General features: G+C 29.7%; 1 protein-coding gene across 6 annotated transcripts in view; it reads left to right on the top strand.

The window, feature by feature from the left end:
- Nucleotides 1-18,355, top strand: part of LOC145280074 (MYND-type zinc finger-containing chromatin reader ZMYND8-like) — a 240,607-nt gene that overhangs the window by 43,657 nt on the left and 178,595 nt on the right. For 4 of the 6 annotated variants that reach the window (XM_080131764.1, XM_080131766.1, XM_080131768.1 and 1 more), the window contains exon 3: nt 9,353-9,503. The gene's annotated coding sequence lies outside the window, so the exon portion shown is untranslated. Of the gene's footprint in view, nt 1-4,340; nt 4,398-9,352; nt 9,504-18,355 lie in introns of those variants that run through there. The other 2 variants (XM_080131769.1, XM_080131765.1) reach the window with 2 other exon arrangements.

The following is an 18,355-nucleotide window of genomic DNA, read 5'->3' on the forward strand; positions in this document are numbered from 1 at the left end:
TTTACCTTTGGAACGACAGTCATATCCTTAAAGAACAAACTCTGTTTTCCTCTTACTATCAAGTTTTATCACAAAAAAAAAATTTGTTTTGTGGAATATTATATGTATTTTTATCACTAAACAATTCTAATAATTGTCTACACTGAGTTTAAAACTTAAACAATACATTATATTACATCATTGGAATATTTGAGATTTTTGTTGCTTATAAAATTTATTTGTTGAATTTTATTTCACAACTTTTTAAAAAATTGATCTCAATCTTTTGATGCAGGTGTGTGTGTGTGTGTGTGTATATATATATATAAAATCTCAAAATGAAAGAATATTTAAAAATTCTTTAAATGGTGACTTTTCAAGATATAAGAAACTCAACATATTCAAATTTTAGGTGGATGCATGAAATTAAGAACAAAGAATTAATAAAACATGTTAAAAAACACTTTAGCAAGAGTTAAAAGCATATTAAATTTTCAAAAAGAAGACCCAAATTAAGTGGATTGTCCTTAATCCGCAGAGTTTCGAAAGAAATACTTTCCTTCTCATCAGAGAGAAGGAATTAGCAAAATGCGGAATTGGATTTTGCTTGCAAAGTATTTAATGAAACTACAAGTGAGCCATAGAGCTTACTTGGTAAAAATTAAAAGATAGTGAGGCAGAGGGAATGAGGAAGAAAAGAAAAATGACTTCACGTGAATGGATGGTCGAGTGAAGAGTAGAAGATCTAATGACGGTAAAAGTTGGTAAAAGTCTGGTATCGAGAAGTAAAAATCCAAAGGAATCCCGTTACTGGAAGATATTTTGAGGTCATCCAAAAGGCAGAATTCCATGAAATCACAAATGGGCACAAGGAAAAAAGAGTTCAAAATATTATTATAAAAAGAAAGATAAATTGTGCATAGAATGAAGAAATGGAGAGATTTCAAGACGATTCTGCCGAGGCCAAATTTGAAAAATGTAAATAAGTTTATTATTTTGGATTATCTTTGTAAACTTAATTGTAATTCTTGTTTCATTATTATTTCATGTATCCACATAAAATTTTATAGGATGTATTTATGTATTGATTTTCAGTATTTACTTCAAAAATGCTCAATACATGAGTAGAGCTAGGTAGTAGGTTATGAAAATATATATGTCAATTAACCTACACAGATTTTTCTGTGTTTCATCCTTGTGAGGACTCTTCAGGCTAATGCATTAGTCCGATGAGGATGAAACAGAAAATTCTGTGTAGCTTAATTTCCATGTATATTTTCATAACCTACGGTGTGTGTGTGTGTGTGTGTGTGTGTGTGTGTGTGTGTGTATGCATATCATGTGGCTATAAGTTGTATCTGCTTTCAGCTAGAGTCAGAAATAGAAAATGTAAAACCTGATTAGAAAATCATTAGCAGGAACATTCCATCCTACAAAAAACTTAACATTGATGCTTTACGCTTACGTCAGCCAAAGGACTTAAGAGCTCAACCATTAATTGTAAGCATATACTAAAAATTAAAAGTGTGCATGAAATTTTTTTATGTTATATTATGAGTCAATGTAATTACTGACTTACTGTTTTGTCTAAACCTAAAAGCGGGCTTTTTTATATCTGAAAAATATTTCAAAATAATTTCAAAGTCAATGTTTTTGTAATGTCATCTATTATTATACTAAATTGAATTCAATGAACATTTCTTTCACCCCTGGCGTTTTCCTATATGCATTAATTACACAAAATGCATGCTAAATATACTTTAGTTTTGGGATTGAGCTATGTTTGAAAAAACAATTTATAAAACATTATATATGTGATAATATGTTTTTTAATGAATTAGCGGAGTGGTACATGTTGTGACCCAACAGGTTATGGGTATGTCCAGTAGCCAAATTCTACACTGGACATTTATGAGTTCACAATTGTTTCAACCACTCTGAAGCATATGTATACCCCCCTCCTCAAGGTATTGGGCCCTATTTGAACAAATTTGTCTAATTGGCTTAAAACTGGTCCTGCATCCAGCAGACATACTGAACTTAAATAAATAATATGTAGACTTTTATTAATAATATTATAATAATAATAATTTGAATAATAATTTAATTGTGTTTTGATAAATTTGTGAATTTAATTCAAGTCTTATTGATTAAAATAATTCAGAAATAATAAAAAATTTAATTAACAAAATTTATTTTTTTTAATTTGAAAATATTTGAAAACTAAAAAAATGTTATGAAATATTTTATTAAATGATTAAAATCATTTAAAAACATTTTTTCTGAAACTTTCGGTATTAATACAAGTTTTTCAAAGAAGACTCTTGGTTATTTAGTTTTTTTTTTCTTTTTTTTCTCTTCATTTTTCTGGTGATATTGCCCCTGAGGTGTTAACACCTTGTAGAGAGAGAAAGGAGAATCTGAACCCCTTAGTGTTAATACCACCATAAAATAAAGAGAGGAAAAAAAGGAAAAACTAAATAACCAACAGTCTTCTTTGAGAAAGGTGTATTACATTTAAAGTTTCAAGTTTCAGAAAAAAAATGATTTTCAAATATTTTCAAATTAACCTTCCAAATTTTTGAAAAGATATGATCTTAATTCTTGAACTGCCTAATGTTTATTTATGCACCACAAATTATTTAGAAGAAAGAATAAAGCTATGATCCAAATATAAGCAGATGATTTTTAATGGTTTAAAATAATTTAAAAAATGTCTAAAGTTATTATTTTTGATTAATTTACTTAATTTGCACTTAAAAAAATATTTGTAGAAGCGTAAAATAAGTTTAATGACATTTGTTTATAAATTTAAATACATTAATATTTGTTTCATTAAGTTACGTGAATACATAACTGAATTTAGAAAAGAATCAAATTAAGAATTTAGAATAATGAATTATAAAAAAATATTCTAATGATTGTGTGTATGAGTTTCTTTCAAGTTCTACTCTGCTTGCTTCTGCAGAGGGTTTGACCATGAACTCATATAACTAAGGATTTACAATAAGAAAATGCAACTTCTAATAGGTAAACAATTTATTGGAATCTATATATATAAAGTAGTAGCGTTTGTGTGTCTGTGTCAACAACTCTCCAAATCATTGAACCGAACATGACCAAACCTGGCATGATGATGGTCCCCTACCTAGAGATGGTCCTGGATGTGACTATAAACTATATCCGATAGTGAGGCCCCAGCTTGCAGACTTTGGGGAGTGTGGAGCCACTCTTTAATTGCCATTGCTCCCAGGTTCACTCTGACCCAGAGTGGTAGTACCTGTTAGGGTCCCAACTATGGGTTAAATAGAAATTGACTTGAAAAAAAAATATATTCTATTAAAAAGATTTTCTTCAAAATAACTGGATTTGGCATTAAATAACCTTAAAAGGGTTGATATGCGTAAAACAAAAACAATCAACCAACCTACCTAGAGATGGTGCATACCATTTTTCAAGGTTATGGTCAAAGGTCAAGATCATAGTGTATGTATATATACTCTCCTACAGCACACACCACTGGACCAATCATGTGCAAACCTGACATGATGATAGTCCAACACCTAGGGATGATGCATACCATTTTCCAAGGTAAAGATCAAGAGAGTCAAGGTCATAGCCTATGTATATATTCTCTTGTTACAGCACACATCACTGGACCGATTATGTCCAAACTTGACATGATGATCTCCGACCTAGAGATGGTGCACACCATTTTTTAAGGTCAAGATCAAAGGTTAAGGTCGGGACTTGGCTGTACAAGCATATAGCACAGTCCCATGCAAAGTACGGGTATCTTTGCTAGTAAACCCTAAAGGCTTATGAAATATAAGTTACCTCCCCCCTCCACACACACACACGATGTCCCAAAATTTAATATGAAATGATTTGCCACCCAAACAGAAATATATTTTATTTTAGTTAATGTCAATGTCACTTTCATTGTAGGTAAAACAATAGGCCTGAGCATAATGCCATAAAAAATTATGTGCAGGCGATAAAAATTGTTTTATCTTGTTTTTGTTAAATGATAGTAAATAGGGAACCATTTTGAGTTACAATCTGTTTATTACTACATAATACATTACTAAATTTAGAAAATATAGAAGAAAATTCTTCTAAAAAAAATATTTTTCTCCAGAAACATTGCTTAAGGCACATTCAGACTAATACTGTTGACAATTTAATTGCTTGAAAATCTGAAAATGTCAGTTCTTCAGTAATTAATACAGAAAAAAATATATTTTAGATCAATAGTCTTTGTTTATATAAAAATACCAGATATATATAAATAGGTTTTAAAAAAAGTATATTAATACATTTTTCTTAGTTAAGGGTTATCTCCCTTAGTAGTACGCTCTTCACTTCAAGTCAATCTCCATAGAAGCAAGATCAAATTATCTATGATTTATTTGAAGGTAAGAAGAATGTAAAGTGGTGTGATATTTGTTGATTAGAAATTCTAACAGCTGATGTTGTATATAATTAGTGTTTAGAGAATGGATTCCAGGATTTACAATACATTTTGAATTAAGAACTAAGAATAATGAATTATTAAAAAAATGGTTGTGTGTGTGTGTGTGTGTGTGTGTGTGAGCTTAAAAGTGGTACTCTATGTGGACTGTAAAGCTTGCTTCTGCAGAGGGTTGGACCATCAATTTTTGTAACCAAGGATTTAGCATAAGAAAATACAAATTTTAATGAGTAAACAATTAAAAAGGCTTACAAAATATAAGAGAGGGGCACACACACACACACAGAGTTCTAAAACTGAATATGAAATGAATTTCTTGTCAGTCACACAAAAGTCCATTTCATTTTAGTTGATGTGGATGTCATCTTCATTATGAGTAAAACCGCAGTTTTATGGCTTGAATATAATATGAAAATTTGTGTACAAGCAATAAATATTGTTTTATTCTGTTTTTGTTAAATATTAATAAACAGGAACCCATTTTGAGTTAAGATCTATTTAGTAATATGCTTGCAGTCTTAATAAAATCATGCTTGTATATATGCTAAAATAATCACATCTGTTTATGTGAAGACACCATTGTTTTTTATCTAATGAATATTTCAGCATATGCACACATTTCAAGTATATTCTTAAGATTATAGGCATAATACTAACTAGATTTTAACTCCAAATGGTTCCTCATTTACTAATATTTAACAAAAACAAGATAAAATAATATTTATCGCCTCTACTGATGATCACTGCTGGCATGGATGTTGGTCATCAATATAAGAATAATATTCACAGCTGTTTAAGACTTTTATTAGAATCGTTTCTAAACGTACAGATGAATAAACACTAACATTAACTTTTTAAGCCATTTTATATAATAAACATTAACCTTTTAAGCCATTTTATATAACATGTGCAGATATTTTTTCAAACACTTGTGAGGGTGGTGATGGTGATCTGTAGATTTTAGTTTTACTAGTAGTTTAAAATCAATGATTTGTTTTTCGTATTGGAAAATAGGCACAAACTTTTTCAATGCTGATACTCCAAAAAGTTCCGATTTTGATTAATCATCCCAACACTAATGTGAGTGTGTGTGTGAGATGACGAATGTCGATTATGTACTAGGTATGTCATAAATGGATGGCATACAACATTTAATGTTAACAAATTATCAAATGGAATAACAATTATAATTGTCACTTTATTTTACAAATAACATTAAAATCTAGTGCTTTATTGTAAAAATAATAAAAAGTTGTGTTTTATCTATAAAATTATTCCATGTATCCACATAAATTGTTATGAGGAGAAATATTATGTGCCTATTTTTCAGTATTTACTTCAACAGTGCTCAATATGTGATACACAATTTGTGCGTGCATGTAAGGTTAGCGAAAGAAAATCCCACTTATGGCCCCTCCCCTTTTTTTAAATTATTGTTATAAAAAGATATCAACCAAGACTTTTTATCTTGGATTGGATCTCTTCTAATTTCTAGAAATTATTACTTTTTATTTTCTAAATAAAATGTATTTCTCTGCTCTAAATTGATGAATTTCTTCACATTTGAAAAAAAAAAAAACTGAAAGCATTAAAGATATTAGTAAAATTTTAATATTTCAAATGGCTCTCTGTCCTATTTTCTTTTTTATACAAATTGATGAAATTTCAATTTTTATTAAAAGCAGCACATTTTCGACCTTGTTTAAAATGTTTTTTAATGAAGCATCTGTGGCTTTTATGTGTATGTTGGCACTGCATGAACTTATATGCTTGAACCACAAGGATGGATGCGTTTTTTTTTTTTTTTTTATTTTTATACTACTGTTAAATATGAAATTAGGTTTTCAGTTTATTAGTATTTTTATTAAAACAAGATCTTTCTCAGTCTGTTAAAAACACCCACATCGGAATTCAAATCTACTTTGTGTATGTTTAGTTTTAATGTCTATTTTCATTTTTTTTTTTTTTTTCTTGCTTGCATATCTATCTACATACATTCACTGTATTCGGCAGATGTGTATATATATATATATATATATATATTGATTTTATAGTAAGATTTTCAATTTTCTTATTATAGTTGTTGAAATTGGTAATTAAGTGTTTTCTTTTATTTGTTTTTATTTTTTATTCCCTTTTTACTTATTATTCTGTCAACATTGTTTTTAAGATACAAATTTTCTGATTTAAATCTATCAAATGCACGTGATATCTTAGAACATAATTGAAAAACCTGATACAAAAATGCATACGTTCTTGAAAAGAAATATTAGAAATACTAAATATTTTCGTTTACTAGCCAAATAGAAAAATTACTAGCCAAACCCATATGATTTTTAGAATATGACATCTTCGTTCTGTGACGAGTATGTACACCATAAAAAATTTTCTGTTTTTTTTAATAAGTGTAATTCTAAATATACAACAAATTCTATGTTGATACTTGAAGATATAAACATAATTTCTTCAGATATTTTTTAAACAGCCTTCATTAAAAAGAGTATATTGTTTTATTAACCTTTTATTGTTTAAATAATTTAACTTTGTTCGTTTTATTAGAAAAAAAGCTGAAAAGATATTTTTCACTCAGTAGTGAGCTTTAGATGATTGTCAGTGAAAGAAATACAATTGCCAAAAGATAAGCATTTCATTATTTCTAGTCGCCACTTTGAAAAATCACTTGCAAATGCGACTGTTTCACTCGCAATGTAGAGCACTGTGTTGTCTCACCACGTTTTTGGCCAACTAATCCTCTGGTTTGCTTTGGGTAGGATTGAAACTTGGATGAACTTTGGCTTTTATTTATTTAAATAATCTGTAAACAAAAACAATAGAATTATCTTGTAGAAAATGGTTTATTGTTTTGGATAGTACATATTTCGGTGTATCAAATGTTTTAGATTTCATGGGGTCAAAAATGGATGGTAACATTTAATGCTGCCAAGACTAAGCTTGTTTCCTTTAATAATTACAAGAAACCTTTTCAACCACCAATAGCTATGGCTAAAGGTACATTACCTGAACGTACTTTGTTCAAATTCCTCTGCTTAATGTTCACAGCCAACATGAGTTGGAACAGATACATCGAGAGCATTGCCAAGGCTGCTGTGAAGAAAGTGGGCTCTCTCTACCTTGCTAGAAAGTTGTTACTTATGCCTGAAAGTGTCCTGTACCTCTACAAGGCCACCATTCGCCCATGTATGGAGTATTGTTGTCACATTTGGGCTTGTGCATCTGTTACTAGTCTTTCACTCACTGACAGGATTCAAAAAAGAGTCACCAACCTGATAGGTCCTTAACTGTCATCCTAGCTTCAGCCTCTGTCTCATCGACGAAATGTTGCATCCCTCTGCCTGTTTTACAAGTATTTTAATGGTGGATGTTCTGACAAACTACAAGCCCTTGTACCTTCTTGATGTAAATACCCTCGACAAACTCGACAAGCAGCAAAATCCCACCCCTACACAATAGAGATCCCTAGATGTAAGAAAGCCTTCTACTCTAATAGTTTCTTCCTCAGAACTGCTAGACTTTTGAATTCCCTACCGGGTTCCTGTTTCCCCAACTGTACTGACATGGTGAAGTTCGAGTGTAATGTGAACAGATATCTTGCTGCTCAACTCCCTACATAGTATCCCTGTAACTTATATCCCTGATAGTAGCCCTACATCAAAGTGGCACTGTGCCTTGTTTGTGGTGAAAATGTAATAAAAAAATACTTGTAAAACAAGTATTTTACATATTACTTTGTAAAAGGAGATCTTAGTAATTAACTTTAGATTTATTGTTTTTTTATTTGAAGCTTATTTTTATTTCAATATATAACATCTAGTTGAGGACTATATTTATGAATAATTGTTACATCATAGATAAATGCATAGCACTTTGTGTGAAAAGAGTTTTTTTCTGATTCTTTCTGGTCAATTTATTCCTAGAGGGTTGAGATTCTTGGTTTCCTTAATTTTTCTAGGCAGTGCTGGATCACAAGTCATGCTAGTGTTTTAATATATATTGTAGTGAATTATTATTTCATATATCAACGTAAAATTTTATAAGGAGATACAATATTTCATGTATCGATTTTCAATATTTACTTTAAAAGTGCTAAATATGTGAGTAGAGCTAGGTTGTAAGTTATAAAAATATATTTATGGCAATTAAGCTACACAAGAGCTTTCCGCGTTTCATCCTCACAAGTAATCGTCAGGCTAAAATGCATGGAATTTGTGTTACTGGATGTTTTTGTATATACATGTGATGTTTAGTCTAACTAACCAATTAGTATTTTATTGTTGGTTCCCATGGATTAATGTTTCTATTAGACAGTGGGAGGGCTTCTCTCAAATTAATATATAGGAAAAATAAATGAAAATAAAATTGAAAAAAATTACAGTATCTATTGTTCCATCAAATTTGGACACGGAATAATAATAATAATAATAATAATAATAATAAATTCTTAATCCATGGATGTTCACGTCAAATGATAAATATTAGTAAAAAAAATATGCATTGATGGTTAGCATAAATTTGAAAATATATAAGAAAATTTTTTTGTGAAAAATAAAAAGCACTTTCAACAAAATAAAAAAAAAAATCAATGAACAAATCAGCCAGTCAATAAACTAATTCCTGAAACAGTAATTCATGAAGCAAAAAGAAGAATCTGGAATCCAAGCATAAGCAATCTAAGTTTAAACTGCAGCATAAAAAAAAACTTTTTGAAAAATAAAATAATTAATTAAATTTTATTCTCAATGAAGAGCAAACTACTCCAGGTGTGACGAGATTATCATAAGATATATATATATATATATATATATATATATAAAAATTATTATTTATAAGACTCACTTTTCTGGCTTTCATTTATTTGTTTTATCTTTGGTTATCTTGCAGGTCACATGGTGTGTGAATCTGATAATCAGCATTTATAAATTTCCATTCTGGTTTGTCCAAAGAAGCAGTTTTGGGCAGACCTAGAATAACCACATCTATTTTCAAAGAGGAAAACAGTCTTTCCAATCAAGATTTTTCTTTCACAAACCCGGTAAGAAAAGACCCAATGATATATTGTTTATTAATGGACTGATATTTCTTATGTAGTTGTGATTTGTCTTTTTTTTTCTTACTCTCATTTGATCACATTTTTTTTATCATACAAGATGTGATGTACAGAAATGCCTGGCTATTTTATAACGTGGTGTATATATTTCATATCAAAAAGGTTTTGAATGACAACTTCTAAATGAAATATTGTTAAAATAATATGAAAAATAAAAACAATGTTTAAGCAATATAAAAATATTCTGTATGTAAAAATATCAACACCGATACAAATTTTTTTGTTTAAACAAGAGCAGCTTCCATTTTTTATTTTATTTTTACTCAATTAACACCAGGTGAAAACTTGTCTTATACTCCCTTTTACCTGGAGAATAATTTATTAAGAAAATAAAATTTGTTTCTTTTCCAAAATTACCCTTATATTCAAAAACAAAAATAAAGAAAAATCTGTATCATATACATACCCATGACAAAGCGAAACTATCATATTCCAAAAATTATGTAAAATGATCAAGTATTTTTTTTTTTTTCAAATAAGAAAATCAAATTTTATGAGTATCTGAGGAGTGATTAAATGTTTTATGAAACCATCCTCCCAGGAATTACTTCTTTGGTATTTTTGGAGGGGGAAGGGGAGTAATATAGTATTTGTTATAAGTTCATGATACCATCCTCCCAGGGATTACCTTTTTTTCTTTTTCTTTTTTTTAGGGATGGGGGGGGGTAATATATTTATACCAGCAGTATTCACTTGGCATTGCTGGTTGGAAGGTGTCTTAAGAAAAAAATAATGCAAATTTCAAGTCATGTTTACAATTTTTGCATTGAAAAAGAAGTAAAAAATAAGATTTGTAATATGAGGTCAAGCAATATAAATTTGTTCGCCCAGTGATGTTTTAAAAGAATGTTTCTCATAAAAATAGTTTTAACAAAATAAAGCAAATTAAAATTATTTTTAAAAAAATAATTAAAAATTTTTAAAATAAAATTATTTAAATGCATTCTTGATTTAGATATTCTTTGTTTGATTTTATTTTTGTTTTATGAAAAGATGCAAAAAAAAAAAACTTTAAATGGGAGTAGTACCATTAAAACAAACAACCTTTTGTGCTTCATAATTTCTTTTTCTACATAGTCACCAGTATTCTCAATGTATTTTTGCCAGCAGTAGGGTGGTGACTGTGCATGAGTATTCGAAACCCGTTAGTCACTCACATTTCTGTCACCACTATGAAATCAACGAACCCATCTCCCAATTATGCTGACATCAACTGCATTGACTTTGTAGACATTCAACAGGCGTCAGTGAATGTTGATCGGTTTAATTTTTTTCTGTATAGAGAAATTCAATGACACATTTCTGCTTCTGACATGCGTCCATGACAAGGATTGCTTTCTTAGAGGCAATCACCATCAATATCTACAACAAAGAGATGAAACTTTCAGGTTATGAATGCATAAGTTCAGTCATCATAACAATGCACTTTGCAATCCCCTCTGATCTATTCGGGCAAAATAAAAAATAAAAAAAAATAGGAGGCATTACTTTTGAAATGCCTCTTGTATGTATTATTTGTAAGGGGGGAAAAAATGTTTATTTTGCTCTGAATATCTCTCTGTTCATTTAGCAACAGCTATCACAGAATATAAGTATATAACAATTTGTAAACAAAATGACTATTTTTTACTCTCAAATGACTTTAATTATAAAGGTCATGCCATCATTGTTGACAAGCTTTTTCTTCTATATTAAAACAGTAGATGTATGTGTATGCATGTGTATCTGTGTGTGTGTGTGTGTGTGTGTGTGTGTGTGTGTGTATCCTTGAGTGGCCTCTTGGCCTTGATAATGAGTTGATACCTATGAAAAAAAAAAAAAAGAAAAAAAGTCCAATGTGAACAAGTTCTAATTGAATCGTTCCCCTAAGTAATCCAAGTTTACAAATTCCCACTGTTTACTATGCTAAAATCACAATGACTAATGTATACCTATTAACCCTTATCCTCGAGTGGCCTCTGGGCCTTGATAAGTGGTGACACCCTTGTAAAAAAAAAAAAAAAAAAATATATATTTACCCGATAAACTTTTAAACTGCTGGTCACATGACACTGAAATTAACAGGAAATAGTAAGGATGGTTTATAACGAGTAAAATCTTCATTTGGATGGATAAAATAATGCATACAGAAATATGTTGGCAAGTTGAAATGCAAGCTATCCATTTCAACTTGCCAACATATTTCTATTACTTTTGTGCTTAAAACTAATCATAGCTAAAATTGGTTAAATTTTAAAACTTTTATCTGTGTCAAGTTAGCTCAAACGGTAAGGAATGCGGCTGGAGTGGTAAATGTTTTGGTTTCAGTTCTAGCTGATGGCACCAGAGTCATTTTGAAATCAGTACTATATATTAGGTGTAAGATAATATTCAATAGAGAATTGGCTCTCTAATAATAAATACAAAATCTACATGAATTAAAATATATTTAAGCATACTTTACGATTGGTCATGGTCGAATCCCCCCTCTAAAGGGTAAATATTACATGTTTTTATAGTTCATTTTAAGAACGAGTGTTTTTTACGATAGCCAACATAAAGTGGAAAACATAACTATACAACGAATAAATGTAACCAAAGACAAGATACAAGGTCTTAAATAAGTTTCCATACTTTTTTCTTTTTTCGTATGGGCACTTTTGATAATACATACACGAAACTCTAGTCTCCTTCGAAGTAATCTCTTCCAGCTGTAATACTCTTGTTGTACCATTCCAGTAACTCATGAAAGTCCTCTTGTGTGAGCATGTCAATGACCCTCATTACAGCTTCTTTCATCTCCTCAGTTGTCTTATAACGACAGCCAATAAGGTTTTCCTTGGGCTTAGGAAATAATCAAAAGTATTTTGTCAATTTTTGGTCTACAGACTTGAAACTTGATATTTTGGGGATTCAGAAATGTAGAACAAATTTGATTTGGTTTTTAGCAGGTAAAAAGAGCTGTTAAAAGGGTTAAAACCAAACTTGAAACTTGGCAGGCATAAGTCAACTAAACCTGTTACTTCTATCCATGTGAAAATATATATTTTTACCTTTAACAACGTTATTAAATGTTTATATGCATATGGACTTAGCTAAGATGATAATGAATAACGTTGGAACTTTAAATGTTTTGGTTTTGATTCTAGCTGATAGTACCCAAGTCGTATTTTGGTTATAGTCACTTAACATAATTCCTAATTTCTGTCGTAGCACTACAGGAAACAGTGACAGGGCAAATTAGTTTCTTTGCTTTTTTTTCTCTCTTGCTTATATATCCCTTGTGCATGTACTTTTTATGTTTTTCCAATCTTTCTTTTTTATTTAATAATCATTGAAAAAATTTTTTTGTCTTATTTTAATGAAGAATCATGGGAATTAGATTTTTTTTTTTTTTTTTTTAAGAATCATTGAAAACACTTTTGCACTGTTTTTAAAATTAAAAAAAAATTTATAATTTCATAAACATATATTTTTTTTATAAAATTTCAAATATAATAAAAATTAATTAAAAAAAATTTTGTTATTAAAAGTGCAAATAAAGACTAATTGTGTTATTTTCATCCATATAATTAAAAAAAATTTTATTGGATAATTTTCAATAATGCTTTTTCCTACATTTTATTTCAATAATATCCATTTTTATATTTTATTTCAATAAATCACTTTACAATAGAAATACTGAAGAACAATAAAAGTGAAGGAACTGATTTGTATTATCACCGCTTCTGGTAGCAGCCATATTGGAAATTAGGATATGCATTAGCTGACTATAACCTATATTTTTTTTATTTTATTACATTTTTTTTAATGAATACTATGTATTGTGTACAATATAATAATCAATAGAGAATTAGCTCTATAAATAATGAATATGAAATCTGCATAAATTATCATATTAAAGCAAATTTTACAACTGTGCAACGCCAGGTAGCATTTTAGTATTTACTAGTGATGGGACAATTCCAATATTTTTCCTAATTCTGATACAATTCCAATTCTTTACAAAACTCTAAATATTTAACTATAAAGTTATTTTTTCCCCGATTTCTGTAAAAACATGTGTTAAATGTGTAGATATTTTCTCAAACGTAAAAATACATTTGTGTGGTGGAGTTATCTGTAGATTTTAGTTTTACTGATAGTTTAAAATCAATTAATATTCATTATTTTATCATTGCTATAGGAAATTTTACTTTAAACAATTAACAGAATCGTTTATGGCATCAGGGAAATAAGCACAAATTTTTTTTGATTCCGATACTTCCAAAAATTCCGATTTTTCCGATTTTGATTAATTGTTGCGACACTAGTATTTACTGAAACTTATAGCTACAAGTGTTATCAATAGTATTTGTATTACAATTAAAAATTATAGTGCTGAGCTTTTCTTTGTATACAAGGTGTACTTTACCTAAAAGTAGCCCAGTCTGTTGTTTCATTGTATTTTGTGTGTCACATGCTGATGATCCAAGTTTTTTTTTTTTTTTTTTTTTTTTTTCATCCAGCAAGTATGTTAATAATGCCAAACAAGTGCAAAATGCCTACTTTCACAGCCTAATTTTACATTCTTTCACTCAACATATTTTGGGCTACCTTTAACTAGTGATGGGACGATTCCAATATTTTTACCAATATCATGCTAAATTCCTGATTCCGATACAATTACCACTTCTGATTCTTCATAAATCTCTAAATATTTCGCTATGAAATTATTTTTTCTTGATTACAGTAAAAAAAAAACAAAATAAAAAAAAAACGTTAAATGTGAAGATATGTTCTCAAATGTAAGAACACACTTGTCAGGGATGATTTTAGTTTTACTGCATGTTTAAATTCAGTAAATATTTACCATTTTAACATTACTTCCAATAGCAGAAGATTTTGTTTTAAACAAAATCAAAAAAAAAAAAAAAAAAAGACAAAAGATTCGTTTTTGGCATCGGAAAATAGGCACAACTTTTATCAATTCCAATACCCCCAAAAGTTCTGATTTTTCCGATTCCCGATTAATAACTGAATTTTTCCAAGTACTCTAACCACTGTGCCACTTGTGGACAATTCTACTACGAATTTTAGGAGCTTTAAATCTGTTTTATTTCTAGATTTGGTATGCTTAATTATAATGGTTAATACATTGGTATGCTTAATTACAATTGTTACTATGTTGGTATGGTTAATTACAATGGTATAGTTAATTACAACAGTTAATATGTTAGTATAGTTATTTACAACAGTTAATACATTAGTATGGTTAATTACAATGGTTAATACATTAGTATGGTTAATTACAATGGTTAATACATTAGTATGGTTAATTACAACGGTTAATACATTAGTATAGTTAATTACAACGGTTAATACATTAGTATAGTTAATTACAACGGTTAATACATTAGTATAGTTAATTACAACGGTTAATACATTAGTATAGTTAATTACAACGGTTAATACATTAGTATAGTCAATTACAACGGTTAATACATTAGTATAGTTAATTACAACAGTTAATATATTAGTATGGTTAATTACAACGATTAATACATTAGTATGGTTAATTACAACGGTTAATACATTAGTATAGTTAATTACAACGGTTAATATATTAGTATGGTTAATTACAATGATTAATACATTAGTATGGTTAATTACAATGATTAATACATTAGTATGGTTAATTACAACGGTTAATACATTAGTATGGTTAATTACAATGGCTATCAATAATTTTATCTAATGAGACATCGTTTTTAAAAATTTTAAGATATTTTTAATAGAAAAAAAGATTGTATAAAGATATATTTTTAAGAAAGAACAAGTTATATCAAAATATATTTACAAATATTTTTAATGCTGAATTTTATTTTATTCATTTTGCTAGTGATAACAACCAGCACCTTCTCTTGCATTCGGAATGATCTCAATCATCAGTAATTTCCATTCCATTGCATTATTATTGTAACTCGCTTGCTGTTTGGGTAGTAGCCATTACCAATTAGCTCTTGTTGATTTTATGATAGGATTTTCATTTTATCATTACTGAGTTGTATTCTCTGGAATATGAGTGACAATAACTTTCCTCAGTTTTTCGGTAGTCTTTTTCTTCCAGTTGTGGTCCAGATGGTGTTTTTCTTCTTTAGTCTTAAGCTAAACATGTGGATGCCACTCCAGAGTTTTTTAATTTTGTATTATTACTAGCAGACCCCCTCCCCTCCTCCAGCGTTTCACAATCACAAAATACACTTAAATATGATATTTTAATTTATGCAGATTTTGTATTTATTATTATAATCAGATGCTAGCGAATAGTGCTGGAGAGCTATATGTATTGGTTTTGATTCGAGCAAAGTAATTTTTTTAAAAAACTTTTGAAATCACTACTATATATAATAATCAATAGATAATTTGCTCTACAATAATAAATACGAAATCTGCATAAATTAAAATATTATATTTAAGCACATTTTATGACTGGGCAGTGTAGTTGTCTAAAATTCTGGGATTAAATGTTTATATTTGAGTTTAAAGGCATTCAATTCATGCCAGTGTATAAAACGGATGTTAAACCAAATATCATAACGATAGAGATATGTGTCCAAATAATCATTGGAGTATTGAATATCCATTTGTAAAATAATTATTTCTTACAGATTTTATTTAGTTTTGAGAATATTTTTAAAGAAACCTGTTTTTTTTGTTTTATACTGAATTTTTAGATTGAAGTTTTAGTTAAGCTTCATTATCATTTTTGTTTTCGCATAGTGATGATAGTATTATTAATTGGACATTCAAAAAACATAACAATTAAAAAAAAGAATATAATCTCTATATATAAAAGCGAAAATGTATGTATGTATGTATGTATGTATGTTCGCTTTTTCTGTATGTCCACAAAAGGATTTTTTTTCGCGGCTTCTCGAGGCCGTCGCTCATTTTTAAAACTTTGCATATCACGTCGAAATCATAATATCTACGAGTTACGAACGGGGGTCGCCCGTCTATTTAATTTGACCGACTTTGAAACATTAAATATTCAACATTTTGGGATCGCTGCATGTTGCTTTCGTTTTTCGGTATCAAAAAAGCGAAACTTAATTCAAATCTCTGGCCCACAGCAAGTGGTCTCTAGAAAGCGATATAACGTTTGATCAATGTCGGCTTACCGTCATCATATCAGACGGTTACTTTCATTTCGAGACAAGTCACTCTCCTAATAAACGGGGGAGCTGGTTTTCCCCAAAGTTAGGTAAAAACAAACAAGTTGGGTTATTGACCTTATTAAAAACTGTCCCGCAGAAAATGTTAACTGCTGAATAGCTATTGCTTATGTCGTCGTAACGCTCACACAAAATGTTAACTCTATGACTTCCGTGCAGGCACCTGTCAATTCTCTTCTTACTTAAATAAATTCAAACATCTTTTAGTAACTCATTCTGGCTGAACGGTTAACGTGTCATGTTTTTTTTGTTTTTTTTCACATTTTATTTTCCAACTCAGGGCTTCAGGTTCGATCCTACCAACTTACCAAAACTTTTTTTTTACCCCCCCCCCCCCGGGTTTCTTTTTGATTTAAGAGCACCCACACCTCGTAACATCCGGGCACGCCGGGTACCCCCGCTAGTAAAAAAATAAATAATTCCCCCCCCCCCAAAAAAAAATCAATTTAATAATCTAATATATAAAAGGCTATATGTCTGTCTGTCTCCATATTTTCAAACTATATCTCCTCCGAAACTAAAAGTTGCAGAGTGGCACTAGGGACCTCATAGGATTGGATGTTTTTGCGGACCATTTTTTATGGGTCTTTAGCTGGGTAAAATAATTTTTAAGGAGTTAAAAATGGGTTAAAATTGAAAAAATCGTTATACATTTTGTACATTCATCTTAGTTTATTTTTAATTTTTAATCAGTTCATATGCATGTCACGTTGGTACAGTGGTAACGTCACTAGCTTTGAATGCTACAGTTTTGATTTCGGTTTCAATTCTAGCTGATGGGCACCCAAATACTTGTTTTTTTACTTTCGAAATCACAACTCTATAATAATAATATAAATAAAATCTGGATAAATAAAAATATCATCTTTAAGCGTATTTTACGACCGCCCCCCCCCCACCTGCTAGTTAAATATAATTTTATAAAAAAATTTTAAAATCAATTTTCACATTTCTCTCATTGAGTTACCTTTCAAGAACGAAAGCATCTTTCATTGTGTGCGTGCGTGAGTGTGTGCGCGCGCACGTGTACTAGCATCATCTTCACTCCTTTATCTCTGTCAAAACTATGTGTGGTAAAATGTAAGAGCTGTGGTCTTTTGAGAAGGGGAGAATGTTGATACTTAAAAAAGAAAAAAAAAGAAAAAAGGTGTTAAGCAAAGAAGAATGAAAAGAGAGAGGGAGGGGGAAACCCTTAAACAGTTTAATGAAAAGAAAATAAGAGGTTGAAAAACGGTGGTATGGAGGGGGTTAGTCAGTAAAACTGGGATGAGGGAAGTGAGGATTGATAGGTGCACAAAATGACAAGGGCACAGGTTAGTGTATAAGGAAAAAAAAAAAAGAAAAGAAATAAAAACGAGGTCAAATAATTTCTATCCCTTGATATAAACTCAGTCACAATACTGGCCTGATTTTCAAGCATCAGCGATAATATCAGATTGGAGTATAGTTCTATTTAGTATCATGGAAAAAGCCAACTTCCCAGGCATTACCTCCTCTTTCAGAAGAAGGGATTAGTTTGTTGACAGTCACCTGAGGCACCCCATATATCATAGGGAAGAGGGATCGACAAGTGTGAATCAT

The sequence above is a fragment of the Euprymna scolopes genome, chromosome 7, assembly GCF_053919585.1.
Source record: "Euprymna scolopes isolate OS-2025 chromosome 7, ASM5391958v1, whole genome shotgun sequence".
Classification (NCBI taxonomy): domain Eukaryota; kingdom Metazoa; phylum Mollusca; class Cephalopoda; order Sepiida; family Sepiolidae; genus Euprymna; species Euprymna scolopes.